This window comes from Chionomys nivalis, chromosome 13 (assembly GCF_950005125.1).
Source record: "Chionomys nivalis chromosome 13, mChiNiv1.1, whole genome shotgun sequence".
In the NCBI taxonomy this organism is placed as follows: Eukaryota; Metazoa; Chordata; class Mammalia; order Rodentia; family Cricetidae; genus Chionomys; species Chionomys nivalis.
This window is the reverse complement of record NC_080098.1, coordinates 61,276,347-61,291,615: the sequence shown is the minus strand read 5'-3', so window position 1 is coordinate 61,291,615 and position 15,269 is coordinate 61,276,347. Positions and strand designations below refer to the sequence as shown.

Sequence of the window (15,269 nt, the reverse complement as noted above, 5' to 3'; positions counted from 1 at the left end):
ATTAGAAACTTAGTAGGAGCTGATTTAGGGCTGAGTGGAAAGTTTTGAGCAAAACTGATTTGCACCGTACATGTTTGATGGCTTGGGAGGGATGCTAGTGTCTAGCACACAGGTTTACAGAGTGAACCGGAAGCATTATGGGAAAAGAAGTGAGCTTACAGCTACGTGTGGTGGTTTGAATAAGAATGCTCGCCCACAGGCTCGTGTACTTGAATGCTTAGTCACCAGAGAGTAGAACAATTTGAAAAAATGATAAGGACTAGTAGGTATGGCCTTGTTGGAGGAAGTCATTGAGTGTAGACTTTGAAGTTTCAAAAGCCCATGCCAGGCCTGCCCACCCCCTCTTTCCCTATGGATCAGGTTGTAGCTCTCAGCTACTGCTCCCCACTATCTCTCTGCCGTGATGATAATGGACTAATGGAAACTGCAAGCAGGTCCCAATTAAATGCTTTCTTTCATAAGCATTGTCTTGGTCATGGTGCCTCTTTACAGCAATGTAGCAGTGACTGAGACTCTCAGGGAGGAGATATATAGCTCAGGAGAAGAGTAAAATGCAGAAAACGAACATAAACTGAAAAGGAGGAGTAACAGAATTTTATTTTGTTTGTTTGTTTTATTTTGTTTTTCGAGACAGGGTTTCTCTGTGGTTTTGGAGCCTGTCCTGGAACTAGCTCTTGTAGACCAGGCTGGTCTCGAACTCACAGAGATCCGCCTGCCTCTGCCTCCCAAGTGCTGGGATTAAAGGCGTGCGCCACCACTGCCTGGCGAGTAACAGAATTTTAGAAACTCCAGTGGGGCACGCCTTTAGTCCCAACACTCAAGAGCCTGAGGCAGAAGGATTATTGTGAGTTCTAGGCCAGACTAGGCTATGTATTAAAGACCAGGTTATCTGTGCTACGAAGCAAGACTCTGCCTTTAAAGAAGCAAAACAAACCTCCAGTGTGTGATGCTGTCTCAGAGAAATCAGAAGTTGTAGACAAATAAAAGCTAAAGTGCCCACTAGACATGGTAGAACATTCCTGTAAACCCAGCGTTTGGAGGTGGAGGCAGGAAGATCAGGAGTTCAAGACCTGGGCTACATAAGATACTGTCTCACTTAAAACACACACACACTCAAAAACACTTAAACGTGATTCATGCATTCATCAGAATCTATTGTACAGTATGTATTGATTTCTATGACTACACACAATTTGTGAAAAAGATAATGGCTTGCACCACTTTCAGTCTTTACTCATCCATGGCTTCCTTAGCTCCCCTGCTCCCATTTTCTCAAGACTAAAATTTCAGTGTTGCTTGAGCTGCTTTCCCACCTGAAGCCCAGGGTCCTTGCCGAAGCTCGTGTGATCATTTATAGAAATTATTTCCTCGGGGTTGTTAAGCTCCGACTCCTGTTCTGTCGCTGGCTATGCAATGGGTGCCATTCTTGGCTTCTTGGGGTCTCCTTGGTTTACCATGTGGCTTTGCCTCTCCCAACATGTCCCTTCGAATGTTAAACCCCATCCTTTGGAAGGCCTATCCAATAAGGTCTTAGCCACCATGTGTAACCCCTATCTATAGTTTAAGGTTTGGCTCTGAATTAGATGTAAAATACCTTCACAGCATTCAGATCAGGGGGACTGTTCCATTGAAAGTTCCTAAGAGGAGATGTGTAGGTATATCAGAGACAGGCCAATTGTGGGGGCCAGCAAAGAGTCACGCGTGCCAACTGAAAACTCCAGGGATAAATTGAACTTTAGGTGCCAGATGGGGCAGGGGTGTATGAAAGAGGTAGGGGAGGGGTGGTGGGTGAAGGGGAGATGCTAGTCCATCAGATAACAAAAAGGAAATTGAAAGAAGCACCAGCGAACTGTACCGGCTATTCGATCATAAACTAGTTAGGATGAAAACTAAGGAAAGGTTGCTGCATTTGGGAGGCAGATGCAATGATGACCTTTGAAAGAATAGAGATGGTTTGCAAAAATCATTGTAGAAACCAGACTCCCACCCAGCCTGTAAGATATTGGTGTGGAAACAGTGACGGGAGATTCGCACTGCCTTTCCACCTGCTCCCTGGTAAATCCGATAAAGGCGCAAGCAAGCCTTTTGGAAACCTTCCAGGGCACTGTGGATGTCTTTCAGGAAATATAAATGACACCATGCTTGGAGGCCGGGGAAAAGTGTTTCTAGTCCGAAAGGAAAGAAGGAAGGATACAGGGCAGAGTTGACCCCAGAAAGATATGGAGCTATCAGGAGGATGGATTAAGGTCTCAAATGGAGGAAGTTTATGAAAGGTTTCCCTGATCTTATGTGTACATTAACAGTGCATAGAGTTGGTTTTGTTTGTTTGTTTGGATCAGTTGGCATCTGGTTGCACTATGCCATCATCTTTCCTCCCAAGGTAGCCGTCTTAAAGAGAATAAGAGTCATCCACTTCCATCTGGCTGTGCCAGGGAAGGGAAAACCTTCAGAGGGGCGGGTCTCAGAGTGTGGCCCCCAGAATAGCTGCATCAGCCTCACCTGGGAACTCACGAGGACTACAGGCGCTCTGGCTTCCACCCAGACTTTCCTAATCAGCAGGACTAGGGATGGCTTCCAGCAGAGTCTGGTGTGGGTTCCATCCCCTCAGGGATCTCCAGGTCTACTCCACCCAGGATAAGGTGTCAGCTGCTTGGGCATTGGAAACTCTGAGAATCAAGGATATAGGCTCCTGCTGGCAAAAACGTGCGGCGCATGGGTAAACAATTGCGAAGGAACTAGCAGCTGTTCAGAGGCCGCGAATGAATAAAAAGGGAGGATTCGATGAGCAAGAAAGAGAAAGCCAAGCGTAACTGTCCTCCTCCGTTCTGTGGAAGACCTTCATTGGGATGGGAAATGTCAGAGCTCCAAGTGCTTGGACAGCAGAGAAAGGTGAAGGCGTCCGGGGAGCTGGGGTGATGGCTCCTTCAGTAAGGTGCCTGCCTTCTAAGGACAAGGACCCACATTTATTCTCGAGTCTACTAGAGGAAAGGCTGCTTACACCAGGCATGGCGGTCCACAATGTTAACCCCAGCACGGAGGAGGAAAAGCAGGTGAGAGCTCTGTGAATGCCAGGCCAGTGTTGTCTACACGGCAAGTTCCAGGCCAGGCAGGGCAACACAGTAAGAGCCCATGTCAAAGAGGAAAAAACAGAGTCTAGCTTGTAATCCCAGCACTGGGGAGTCTGAGACACGTATATCTTCAGGGCCTGATGGGCATCCAAGCTGGCCTACTTAGTGAGTTCCAGGCCAGTGAAGGTCCCCCAAAAGATGTCCTCTGGCCTCCGCACGTACCCGCATTAAAGTGTACTTACACTTAGAGAAAGGGAGGGTGGGGGGAGAACTCTCAGCACAGAAGGAGTTAAATTATAGCTGGAGGAGGAGTAAGTACTTAACAGGAAGGGTTAAAATCTTCTAGATTAGGTGTGGACTGTGGGTCATCTCTTCTCCATTCAAGCTCTTCCCAAGAGCGGCTATTAGAAGCTTGCATAAGAAGGCCACGGCAAGGTCTCAATCAGCAAGTTTATAAAGTCTTTGAGCCTTCAAGGCTTCAATAAATCGGATGGAGGATACAAAGACAATATACCAGAGTGCTGACTTGAAAACTACCTCAGCTCAGAATGTGCAGTAGAGACTATAAGTGCTTTGAGCATCCAAGGGAAGGAGACGCTGGCATGGTATCCTTTTTATCCTGTGGCTGGGGGATGAGATTGCCAGCCTGGCGTCCATCCCCAGCTCTGATGGTGAGACACGGGACAAGCAGGCTGCAAGGAGTCTTGCCTTTGGCATTCTCTCTTCTTTCTGAGTTTGCGGAGGTCTGTCGTCACTATCGGGGATGAATATTCTGAGGCCTGCAGGTGGAGTATTATTGGTATTTTTGTTTTTCTGAGGAGCTGGTAGGGTGGGAAAAAAAATCACACTTTATCCTGGCTGTCTTAAATGGCAAGAGGCTCGGGGATCAGCTGACCAAATTTGTTTCAGGTGGGATTTCAGAGTGACTCCATTCATGCAGATAGCCTGAGTGAGCCTACCTGGGGATACTGTTAGTTTGGAGAATACGAAACCTGATTTTTTCTTAACTGAAAAATTAAGTTGAGCCAGATATGCGATGATAGGAACAAGGAAAAGTGGCCGTGAACACAGCTTTCCTATGGTTCGCATCTTTCTACGCATGCTCCCTTCCTCACTGAGACAGAAAAAAAGTCCCAATTTACAAATCAGAAGGGAAAGCAGTAGGTGCTGTTGGAGCAGGCCATAAATGCTCATTAAGTACAGGAGAAGAGATATTTTTTTAAAAAATTACAAAGACACACATCTGAGTATATATGCATATATATGTATATACATTGTACGTATGTATGTATCCCTGTAGTCAAGGGGAAATTTGAAATCTAAAGCAAATTGATTTTTGTTAACCCTTCCCCCAGAAATATGCATATCACAAAAGGTTTGGGCCCTTTTATGTGGCTTTCATTTTTGTCGTTTGGTTTGGATTGGTTTTGTCTGAGACTGGGTCTCACTTTATACAGGCCCTGACTGACCTGCAATTCTAATGCTTACCTTGCAACCCAGGCTGGCCTGGGACTCATCAACCTCCTACAATCAGCTTCCCAAATTCTGAGGTTATAGACATACACCATCCTGCAGGCTTAGCCCCTTTTGAGTGGATGTTCTTCATCTGGGACCTGCATTCAACAAGATAGCTTTTCAGTTCACTGCTATGATGGGGTGGCCTTCAGTACTTTAGGGAACAAGGACCTTCCTCCCTGTCACATCACATGCAATACCGACATGGAATGGGTCTCCCTGACAGAAATTACGGGCGCTGTCTTGCTGAAGTGGTGTAGTCAGAGGGAAGAATGCATCCTTTGATGTCGCTGGAGACCGTTGTTACCCATTTCTTCATCAAGGAGACTTACAGGATTCCCTCTAAGCAGCCCTAGATCAGGCCCATTGACGCTCAGCTTGTTTCCTCTGGCTGAAACCTGAGGCCTGTTTCTAGGCTAGGGCTCTGCCACTGAGCTGAACCTCCAGCTTTGCCGGTGCTAAATTCCACCTTTGGCTTCTCAGCAGCCTTCTTGGGCCCCACACTCCTAATCACAGTGTCTAATGTCTCTTCCTGATGCTTGCCTAGGTTTCAAATCTTATACATGTTCTGTCCCTCTTGGTGCGAGAAGGGCAGAACCCTTGGCTCTCTTGTTCACTGTTCTGGCCCTGATTGGATGTAGTGGCATTAAGTGAAATTCTGTCCTCTGAATGTGCTAATTAATAAGAAAGCACTTGGTAAGCCAGATCCACTGTAGGAGCCACGATTAATCATGGGAGAACAGACACCTCCTTCCCCCTTTCTGAGCTAATTTTGTCTCTCCCTTTTTAAAAATTTATTTTGAGTTCTGCTGATGAGTGTTATCAATTCCAAATCTAAGATTTGATATTATTTCACTCTTGTCTTTATTATCACCACTGCTATTATCATTTGAGAGGGCCACTCTTTTTTTCTCTCTCCCTGTCTCTGAAATTCTTTCTACATCCACTGTGCTAAGACTACAATTTCTACCTGTGTTCAACTGGTGCGCATGACTTTGAGAAGAAAAACCTGACGGGAGTGGGTGATCTATGCTTCCGTCATCACTCAGGGCCCCTGGTGAACATTCATTCTTATCCCTCTATCATAGCTCCTCGAAGGGGCACAAGGGCATAAACTGACGCAATTGTTCCTGGGTCTTCCAGGAAGATGGGAAAACCAAGAAATCCAGGATTAGAGACTTCTACTGGGGTTTGAGCAGGCCTTTGCATGAAAGCAGCCAGCCAGCCAGAGCCAGTTCTTTTCTGTCCTTTTGCCACCTCTTTCTATGTGAGTGTTACAGTCGCTGGGGAGAAGTGGCGAGAGGCAAGTGGAAAGTTTCTCAGCCCTGCAGACATTGGGTACAGGAAACAGTACAGACCTGGAGTTGATGGGGAGCCTTTGCTGTGGCTCAAACAGCCACACCCCTGCCTGGCTCTGGAGTCTACCTTGCACACCTTCCAGCTTTCCCTTCCTGCCCCGCACCTTCTTTTCTTCATGAAAATGACTCCGTGGAGATTCCAGGAGTCTCTGATTCTGCCCCTCTTTTCTCGCACAGCACAGCACCATGAGGTCGTGTAGACATTTGAGTGCCCCAGAGAGAGCTGATGGTTGGTGCCCAGCCAAAGCTAGCTTTTATGCTCTGGCTTGGAGCTCAGTACCAGGCTGTGACCAATAATAACACCTGCCTTTGATATCGTGCCGGTCTTCTGGGGAACTGCAAGTGCTTCTCAAGAGCACTTACTGATCTTCCCAGCCACACAGACGGGTACGAAAATGCGGTCCTTGCTTCCCTTTTCAAAGCGTAAAGTCCTTGCTTCCCTTTTCAAAGCGTAAAGTCAAGTGACTTCCTTGGGATCATGTGTGTTTTTCCAGCGCTGGGGATTAAACCCAGGAACTCAGGAGTGCTAACCAGGTGCTGTACCTGGAGACATTCCCCTAGCAGTGGTTTCTCACTCTGACTTCCTCTCTCTGTCTTTGCTCATTCAGGTTTTTTGAGATAGTTTCCTGTAACTCAGACTTAGTCCTCTTACATCTACCTCCCCAATGCTAGGATTACAGGCACACACCACACACTCCAGCAAATAAGTGGTTTCTTTTGAGCAATTTTGTGTCTCACCTGGGGTTGAAGTTTCCTAGAATTGGTTTCAACTTCATGAGAGAGGGGAAAAATGAAAGATTGGTTATGCCACAATTGGTTCTCTGGGTCAAGAACAAAATCAAATTTAGTAAAGTAAAAATAAACAAAAACCATGAAAACAGGTCCTGGAAATGGTCGTTGGTGAACTATCCCTTTGGTTGACCAGATGTCCAGGTTGTTGGCAGAAGTAATTGGGTGATAGATGGATGTATTTATCATTGTTTTTTTTTTTTCTGGGCTGTCTCCATGCCAGGTATTTCTCATCTTCTCTGTGAAAGGAAGAAAGACAACACCAGAACCCGTGGCCCAGCAGCTGAGGGACGTTTCCATGGTGAAGTCTCAGGGAGGCTTCCTGGGAGCAGAGCACAGTGGATGCTGTAAGTGAAAAACGCACTGCAGAGGCTCGCCTTATACAGCTTGGTGAACCCGGTGTGAGGGGCTGTCAGTGTGTGCCCTGGGTGATCACCCAGTGGAGTCCTTGTTTTCGGCAGAGGTTCTGTGTGTGTTAACCGTGAACTTGCCTTTCCCCTGGCTTCCGTGGAGCACTGCTAATGGTCAGCTTGTGGAATGAAAGTGGAATACAGGGGTCCTATGCCGCTGTCCCTGGCATAGATGATGGTATCAAATGTATAGGGGAGTGTCCGCAGCTGTTCATCTAGGATGATAAATAGGCTGAGGATTAAAGACCTGGATTTCTGTGCGTAACTAACATCATTATTTATCTTGTTTATTTTTTTCTTAAGCAGAATATTGGATTTTTGGTTTTTGCTTGTTTGCTTGTTTTTCTGACCTTGAAAAATCTCAGACCTGTATGGAAATACAGTTATTTGGGGTTCTTCTCTGATTCAGAATTGGCTGAATAATAGGTCTTTATTGGGGTGCTGATCTGTGATACTGAGATTAGTAAACTGGGCTTCAAGTCGGCTGAAGGCTCTTGATGAGGTTTAGTATCCAGGGGTTGATAAAGTGGCTGGGAGAGTGACAGGAAAGGGGACGACCACAGGAAAGTCCTGGGCGGCCAGTGCACACCTCTGCGAAAAGGAGTAATGGTATCTTCACATTTTAGGAAATAAAGAGCCAACTTCAACTAAAATGTATGAGCATTACCTATATGTAGCTGCACGTTTTGTAACACATTTATTACACATTTTGATCCTTTTTAAGTTTTTTTTTTTTTTAATTATGCTCGTTGATTGTGTGTGTTGGGAGAGGTTACTTGTGGGGGTCAGGGGAGAGCTTTGGAGCAGATTCTCCTTCTGTGTGACCTTCAGGGACACTTACGTTATCAGGCTTGGCAGACACACTCATGTGACAGACACATGCACATACACACACACATATAAAAATTTACGTCTTTAAATTCAAATTTTCTTGGTGGCTCATTGTAGTTCATGGAAGGTGCAGCTATTTTCGTGTGTTTTCATTTGTGGGTGTGGGCCTATCGATTCTGGAGGTATGTGACTTGCTCTGTGATAATGACTTCTATTCTTAGTTGCACAATTAAAGGTCGAGTATATTGACGACTCTAGGCAGCACCACTAAAGAAAGTGGCATTTCATAAACCCGTGGGTTGCCGTATGGTACTTGTTCATTAGCTGTGGACCACTAGCTTGGCTCAGGGTTCACACAAGGGAGGAAACTTGCATATTTACATTCATAAAAAGAAAAAAAAAACCCTCTTACCATGAAAGTCTTAGTCACTATCATGAAACAATTTGGGGCTCTGTGGGCTTTAAGTGTTAGTATGTTTCACTGCAAACCCCGTGTGCTCACCAGGTAGCTTGTTGTCATAGTGATGTTTTTAAAGGTGCTGTTTTCACGGGAAGTGTGTGTCTTATAGAAAGTCATTTTCAGGCCTAACTTTAGTTGAAATGAGAACAGTTACTGTGATAAGGCTGGCTTTGCGCCTAACACGGTGGGTTTTCCTTTCACACCTTTGCTCTGAAGGGCTCATGGCAGACTTGAGGCATTACGTGAGGTTCTCAAAGGTCCTGAAGTCTACGTTTGGAAATGCCATGTGGCCAACTTTAAGGGCACTTGAAAGTCCCTCTGTAAACAGACGAAGCTGAGAGGAAGAAAATGTGAAATTCCAGAGAGCTCCTCAAGCATGCCGAGAACTTTGTTTTCAAAAGCACATCACTTGAGACAGGAGGGAAGCTCTCCACTTGTAAACACGGTATCAGCCACCTCTCCTAACCGCGCTCCGCCCTTTTAACCCTTTTAACATGACAAGTGGGGAATACAGGTTATGTTCAGGGAATGCGTGTTTACACACAGATGGACTTAAGCGTGGGTGCTGTACAGCGTGAGCAGTAATTGCAACAGCATTGGCAAAGAACCCCGGGCCCGACAGCTCTTACAGACTCTGCCTCAGACTCATTACCCATTGCTTTTACCCCTTTGCGTATCTCATTAGGGGCCTCTCCCATCTGTCCACGGCTTTCTTCCTAGCAGCTGGCCTTTACCCATGGAGGTGTCTCCACCTGGCTCTCAGAGGGTGGAGAGGCATCATGCCTCGCACAAGAGGAAGGCAGTGAAAGGCAAATGAGGAGTCGAGAGACCTACATTTTGCATTCATTGTTGGCGGCTGTGTAACCCGGGCCCCAGCAGCCCTGGAGACCCATTTCAAGATTGATGGTCTCTGTAGTTCTAGCAATTTGTGCCTAGTGTCACCAGGACATCATTCTGCTGTGAAACAGGTCAGATCCTCATTTACCCTCTTGACCTCATAAACCATCAATGATTCACTACAATCTAGTTCTCTGGTGCTTTGGTTTTAGTACACCAGGTATAGTCTTATGATGTCAAGAGGGCCTAACAGATAAAGTCACTCACAACTGTCCTAACAGTATGTGTTCAATCCCCAAGCCCTACATGGTCGAAGGAGAGAACCAACTCCTTCACACTGTTTTCTGATCTCATACTTGCCCAAATATATACAGCCACATACATACACACATGAGTAGATAAATATAATAGTTTTTAAGATTTTAAAAGTATGTACATGTTTGTGTACATCAGTACAAATGTCCTCAGAAGCCAGAAGAAAGTATCAAATTCCCTGCAACTGGAATCATGGGCTAAATACAAGCTGAACATATGGATGCTGGCAGCTAGCAAGCCCAAGCGATCCTGCTGCCTTCATGGCCCTACCACAACCTCGAGGATAACATGTATCCTCATGGCCATGCTTGGCTTTTTATGTAAGTGTTGGAGATTCCTTGTCTTATCCTCTGAGCCATCTCCCTAGCTCCCTTTAGTCTATTTTTTTCCCTAGAAGTAGATGCTAAATCTCAGTGATATGTACGATATAAATGTGGGTAAGGAAAGCATTTAAAGACATCATGTTTTAGAGTAACTGTCAGTGAACTTGGGGATTTCCTGATACTTAAAAAGCAAAATTCTTCACAAAAGTCCATTTCCTCCTCTTTCCCAGCTGAGTGGTTTGTGGTCTCTTGTTTGTGAGCAGCCTGCACTGCCTGCCTATGGATGGTGATGTTTTTAATCTCTTATTCTTTTGCCATTCCACAAACATTTGAGTTCCCTTTTATTCCCAGTGTGGAACTGGGCCATGGCACCAGAAGTTACCTGTGTAGAAGGTCAAGGGTAGCATTCTGCTCCCACACAGCACTTAGAGGAAAGACAAGGTGGGCTGGCTGATACAAGACCCAGTTTCTTCTCCTTAGTGTTTGAGGGGAAGCGACCAGAAATGAGTTTAGGGAGGTAACATATCACCCTGCCTGTGAGGATGGCTGGGATAAAGGTGTGCAGATGCTTGTGTGTTTATCTGACCCCTTACCAGAGTACCTGCCTCGAGCACTGCTTAGAGTAGGCCTGGGAAGAAACAGACAGAAGTAAACACTGCGCAGCCTGTTTAAACAGCACTGAGATATGGGCTGTGGATTCTCATCTCCAGAGTAAGAGAATGGCATGTGTACATTCTACGAAGAGACGTAGGTGGTTTCCCGATGTGTCTGTCAGGTTGGAGTTCTAGAGTTGCATCTGTGATACCAATTTCTATAAGATGGTCATAAAAAACATTCTGAAATAGATAAGGGGGGATTTATTATTAGCTCGTTAGGGGGTGGACTTCCCTCCATGTGTTTAGTCCTTGTTTGAAATCGCAGATTGGCCTGCACATGACAGAGGCGAGGAGGCTCTGTCTAGCGCTTCCCGCTCTGGAGCAGAAGGATTTCCACTAGGGTTAGTCGTTGCTCATCAGAATCTCTTCCTCCACCTTCCTCAAGCCCCACTGACTGGCAATCCCGTTAGTTCCAGATCATGGCCTTGGTATGTTCCCTGGAGAAGGAAGCTTTCTTGAGACCCTTCTGAGGGCTATTGCTTCTGAAAGTAGACTCCAACATTGCTGCTAGCGTTGGTGGGCCATGTCTGGCCATTACAGGCACAGGCTCGCTCTCCTCAGCACCTTCTTCCCCCAGTGCGAAGCCACCACTGCCCCCAGCAGTTTCACAAAAGGAAAGAGCACCCATCACACAGAATCCTTGGGAAGAAGAGAGTTTGTGAACCTCTGCCACATTCATGTGCTTGGTGGGGTAGGGGGTGGAGGGGAGGAATGGCTGGGAAGAAGAACAGTAGCAACCTGACCATTCTGACTTCTAACTGAGCGGGGCCCAGGTAAAGTGTGTGCATCCTGTCAAAGTGTAGACTACTATTTGTTAAGAGAAGGTTGTGAACCAGGATGAATTCTCAGTCCAGGGTGTAGGATGGAGACATCTCTGTTCACTGTCCTTGGAAGGTAATCTCAGAAGAGCCCCATTGGGGATGGATATGCCAAGGTGCTCCGGGGTGCTCAAAAGGGATGCTGGGCAGAATTACTCAGAGTCAAGTTTCCAGGAGCCTCTGACTTAGACCTCCCAACAGGGAAAGAAGCTCAACACATAAATCTGTGTGCCCCAAGAAGGGATAGGACAGATGAAACACTGGAAAATAAGTCTTCTGTTAGGTGCTTTTGTGTCAGGGTTTGTGAGCCATCAGAGCCAGGCAGTTCTCGTTAGAAGCTTGTGGGACCAGAAATCTGCTGGATGCAGTGCTGTACACTGGGCTGTACACAAAGAATCTCAGATTGAAAGAACTGGCTAATTTTCTCTCACTACATTACAAGATTCTGGGAAAACAGTTTTTAGTACAGAACCCCTTTAGGCGAGGCATAAAACTGCACTCTTTGAAGCCTATTTTGAAGTAAATTAGTCTTTTAAAGTCTTTGTTTCTTTATTTGTGCCTGTCTTCCTGAAACAGTTGCCTTCAGTACAGTCACCAAAACTGAAATAGAGGTAGGATGCATACACATAGTGAACTTTCCTCACAGATGTTTGTTGTTTCGATACAGGGTCTCCAGTAGCCCGGGTTGGCCTTAAGCTGTTTTAAAGCCAAGAATTATCTTGACTCCTGATCCTCCTACCTCTTCCTGCCAAGTTCTGAAATTACAGGCAAGTGCCCACATATTCAGCTTAACTGAATATTCTGTTTTGGTAACTAGGGCAAATTATTTGGAGTATGCTCGTTAGGCCCTTGGCCAACTTTTACCTTCTTTGGTGGTAATGCTGGCAGAACTGGCTGTTAGGCCTCCAGCATAAGTCCCTGGGCTGGAGGATGCCTCTGTCTCATTCAGAATGTCCGCCATCTTTACCAACATTTGGAACACTTTATTTTGCCCATCTTAAAACCCTCTTGCTAAAATCATTTTCTAAAGGTTTCTATTTGGTTTCTCTTTTCTGATTTTTTTTTTCCCTTTCTGGAGTCTTTGTTGCTTTCACAGGGGTGAAGTTTTTTGTTGCTGTTGTTGTTCTGTTTTGTCTTTTTAAGCTTCTCCAAGGCTAAGTTCTGGGACTGTGATAGGCATTCTTCATGCCTGGGGCTCTGTGAATTGCTTCCCTCTCTAAGCACTATAAAACGCCTGCAGAACAAAGGGCTGGGCACAAGGTCCTTCTCTCCCATCACTTAGAGCCCTAGTTTTCAAATCTCTTTTGCCTTTTCTTCTTTCTTCTCCAAGTAATGGAGCAGTAAGACCAGGATGCTGCCATTCAAAATGAGGATGCTTTTTCTTAGTTGTGGAACCATATTTTCTCCCCCTCTTTAGCCACCTCAATTTCTCTACCTGCCTCTGGCTCTCCCACTTGTCCTTATGAACAGTTTTCTTCCCTTGACTCTCAGGGGACTAATAAAAGAAACATATGAACGGCAGTGGATTATGGCTTAGCCACTGGTCCTCCTTGTTTGGAATAGAGTCATTATCTTGAATTTGAAGGAAGTCTATTCCTGCCCCCTTTTCAGTGCTTCTTTAGGGGTCAGAGTAACTAGCCATGGGTATCTCAGGGCTGCCATTGGGGTTTGCAGTTCATGTTCCTAACTCTCCTGGGGATTTATTTCTGTGCTTCGGCTTTGATGCCCGTTGTCTTAGCAACCTGTTGGCTGGCACCTCCCTAAAGGCAACTCGGGGAGTGGTGGTGGATGTGGGTGGCCTCTGGGGATGATGGGGGTCAGAAGGGAACTGGCAGGCACCTGGCACAGAGAGGATTTTCCATTTCCTTCACCTGGGCCAGCCTCCAGGCGGAGGATGTCACTTACTCGGTGTATCATGGGAGTGTCATTTACTGAAGATCAAACACCACAGGGTTTGGCATAGCTACCTTCCCATGGAGACTGGCAAGCCAACTAGTGGATCATCCAAGCTACGTGTGGGAACAGGAGGCTGGGCTGTTTGGGATCTCAGTACATTTGATAGTATCAGTTTTTCGTGTGAACTGGGTTAGTATTCGGTTGATAATTAGCCCTAGTGTTCAGAGTTGTGGCTGAGCGCTGGGCAAAGCAAAGGTCAGGAGATGGAGGAAAAGTGAAGGGGACACCAAAACCACTGATCTTGCCTCCTTTTCCTGTTGACTGGTCTGGCCTGAAAGCTCCCAGTGTAAGGGCTCTGGTAATTCATCTCCAGGCCCAGCCCTGAAGCCGAACACTGCTTACCTTGTGTTCTGCTCTACCAGCTCCCCCTCCGCCCATTATACCACAATGACCTGGCATCAAATGACTCCTGCTATTTTCTAACTTGAAACCAGACATAGAAATCCTAAAAGTTGGTAGCCTCATTTGACCTTGCTTACTTAAAAAAAAAAAAAAAAATTGTTTGTGTGTGCGTTGTATGTCTGTCTGCCTGCTTGCACATCTGTCTGTGCATGCAGTGCCCACAGAGGTCAGCAGAAGGTGCCTGATCCCCTAGAACTGGAGTTTGAGGCGGTCATGAGCCTCCTGACATGGGCTGAGAACTGAACTAAGAACCTCGGAAGAGCAGCGAGTGCTCTTAACCACAGAGCTGCATCTCTAGCCCAGGTTTTGCCAGCTTTTAAGTCTCAAACTGAGTAGTCCTGCGAAGTTCTGAAACCATTTCTTGTGCAAGCTTGGCTGGTGAGTTTACGTGACATTTTCTCCTAGAGCTGTCAAGGCACCGTTTTTTTTTTTTTTTTTGTTTGTCTTTTTTTTTTTTTTAAACAAAGAGACTGGAGGTGGGCCCTCGCCAGGAGATGGAGAACCAAGGAAATGGAGAAGGCTAACTGAGGCATTTGAGATGCACAGTGATGTGGAAAACCTATCCTCACCTGTCTCTTCATTAATACTGTTTCTCGAGTTGCAGTGTTACTTGTTCCTCTACATGGTCACAGTGAAGTTGAGGCAAGTGTGTGTGACTTTCTTCATCATGGTGACACGGGTGAGATCTCGCCTAGCAAGTCTAGCATCCTTCGTGTGTTCAATGACTACTCATGCCCTTTTCTGCAATCAGAAGAGGGATAAATAATAAGACCTGGGACTTGAACTAAGAGATAATTTTGGTGAAAAAAAGAAATCCCAGAGATAGTGGTTTGCACTTTAACAACTCAGTTACATGTTTCATAAGAAATAAAATCAGGGGCTGAGGGAGCTCGGTTGGTGAAGTGCTTTCTTAATATGTAAAAACCCTTGAGTTCTATCCCCAGCACTACTTAACTGGATATGGGGGCACAGGCCTATAATCCCAGGGTTGAGGAAGTGAAAGAAGGAGGATCTTAAGTTCAAGGTCCTTGGTGCTATAGTGGGTTTGAGGCCAGACTGGGCTATAGACCCCATTTCAAAGCAACAGAAGGAGAAGTCAAAGCCCGGCTTGTTAGACAGTATGTAGCATGCGCTGCTTGCTTATTATTCTCAATGATTTACATGATAGAAGACGCTCTGTGTACTTGGAATAATAATACCTCTTAAGTACATCTTCGCACTATAGAAGGGGTGGTTTTAAGGGATGATTCTATAATTCCTAATTGAATACTTTGTAAGAAGTACTCATTATCACTAATGGCTCACTAGCATAAAGACGGTTCCCTCGTGTTGACATGATCAAGAAATACAATGAATGTGAGTGACATTTCAACTAGAAGGCTAAAATATCCAGAGTTGATGGCAGCTCTTTATTTTTAAATCACATTTGTGCACGTGCGCACACGTGTGTGTGTCTGTGTCTCTGTGCGCATGCCACTCTGTACATAGAGGTCAGGATATCTTGAGGGAATCCATTCTTTTTTTTTACCAT

General features: G+C 45.8%; 1 protein-coding gene across 3 annotated transcripts in view; it reads left to right on the top strand.

Moving 5' to 3' along the window:
* Atxn1 (ataxin 1) overlaps positions 1-15,269 on the top strand; it is a 384,541-nt gene that overhangs the window by 237,952 nt on the left and 131,320 nt on the right. For all 3 annotated transcript variants that reach the window (XM_057786906.1, XM_057786904.1, XM_057786905.1), the window contains one exon: positions 6,954-7,077. The gene's annotated coding sequence lies outside the window, so the exon portion shown is untranslated. The remainder of the gene's footprint in view (positions 1-6,953; positions 7,078-15,269) is intronic.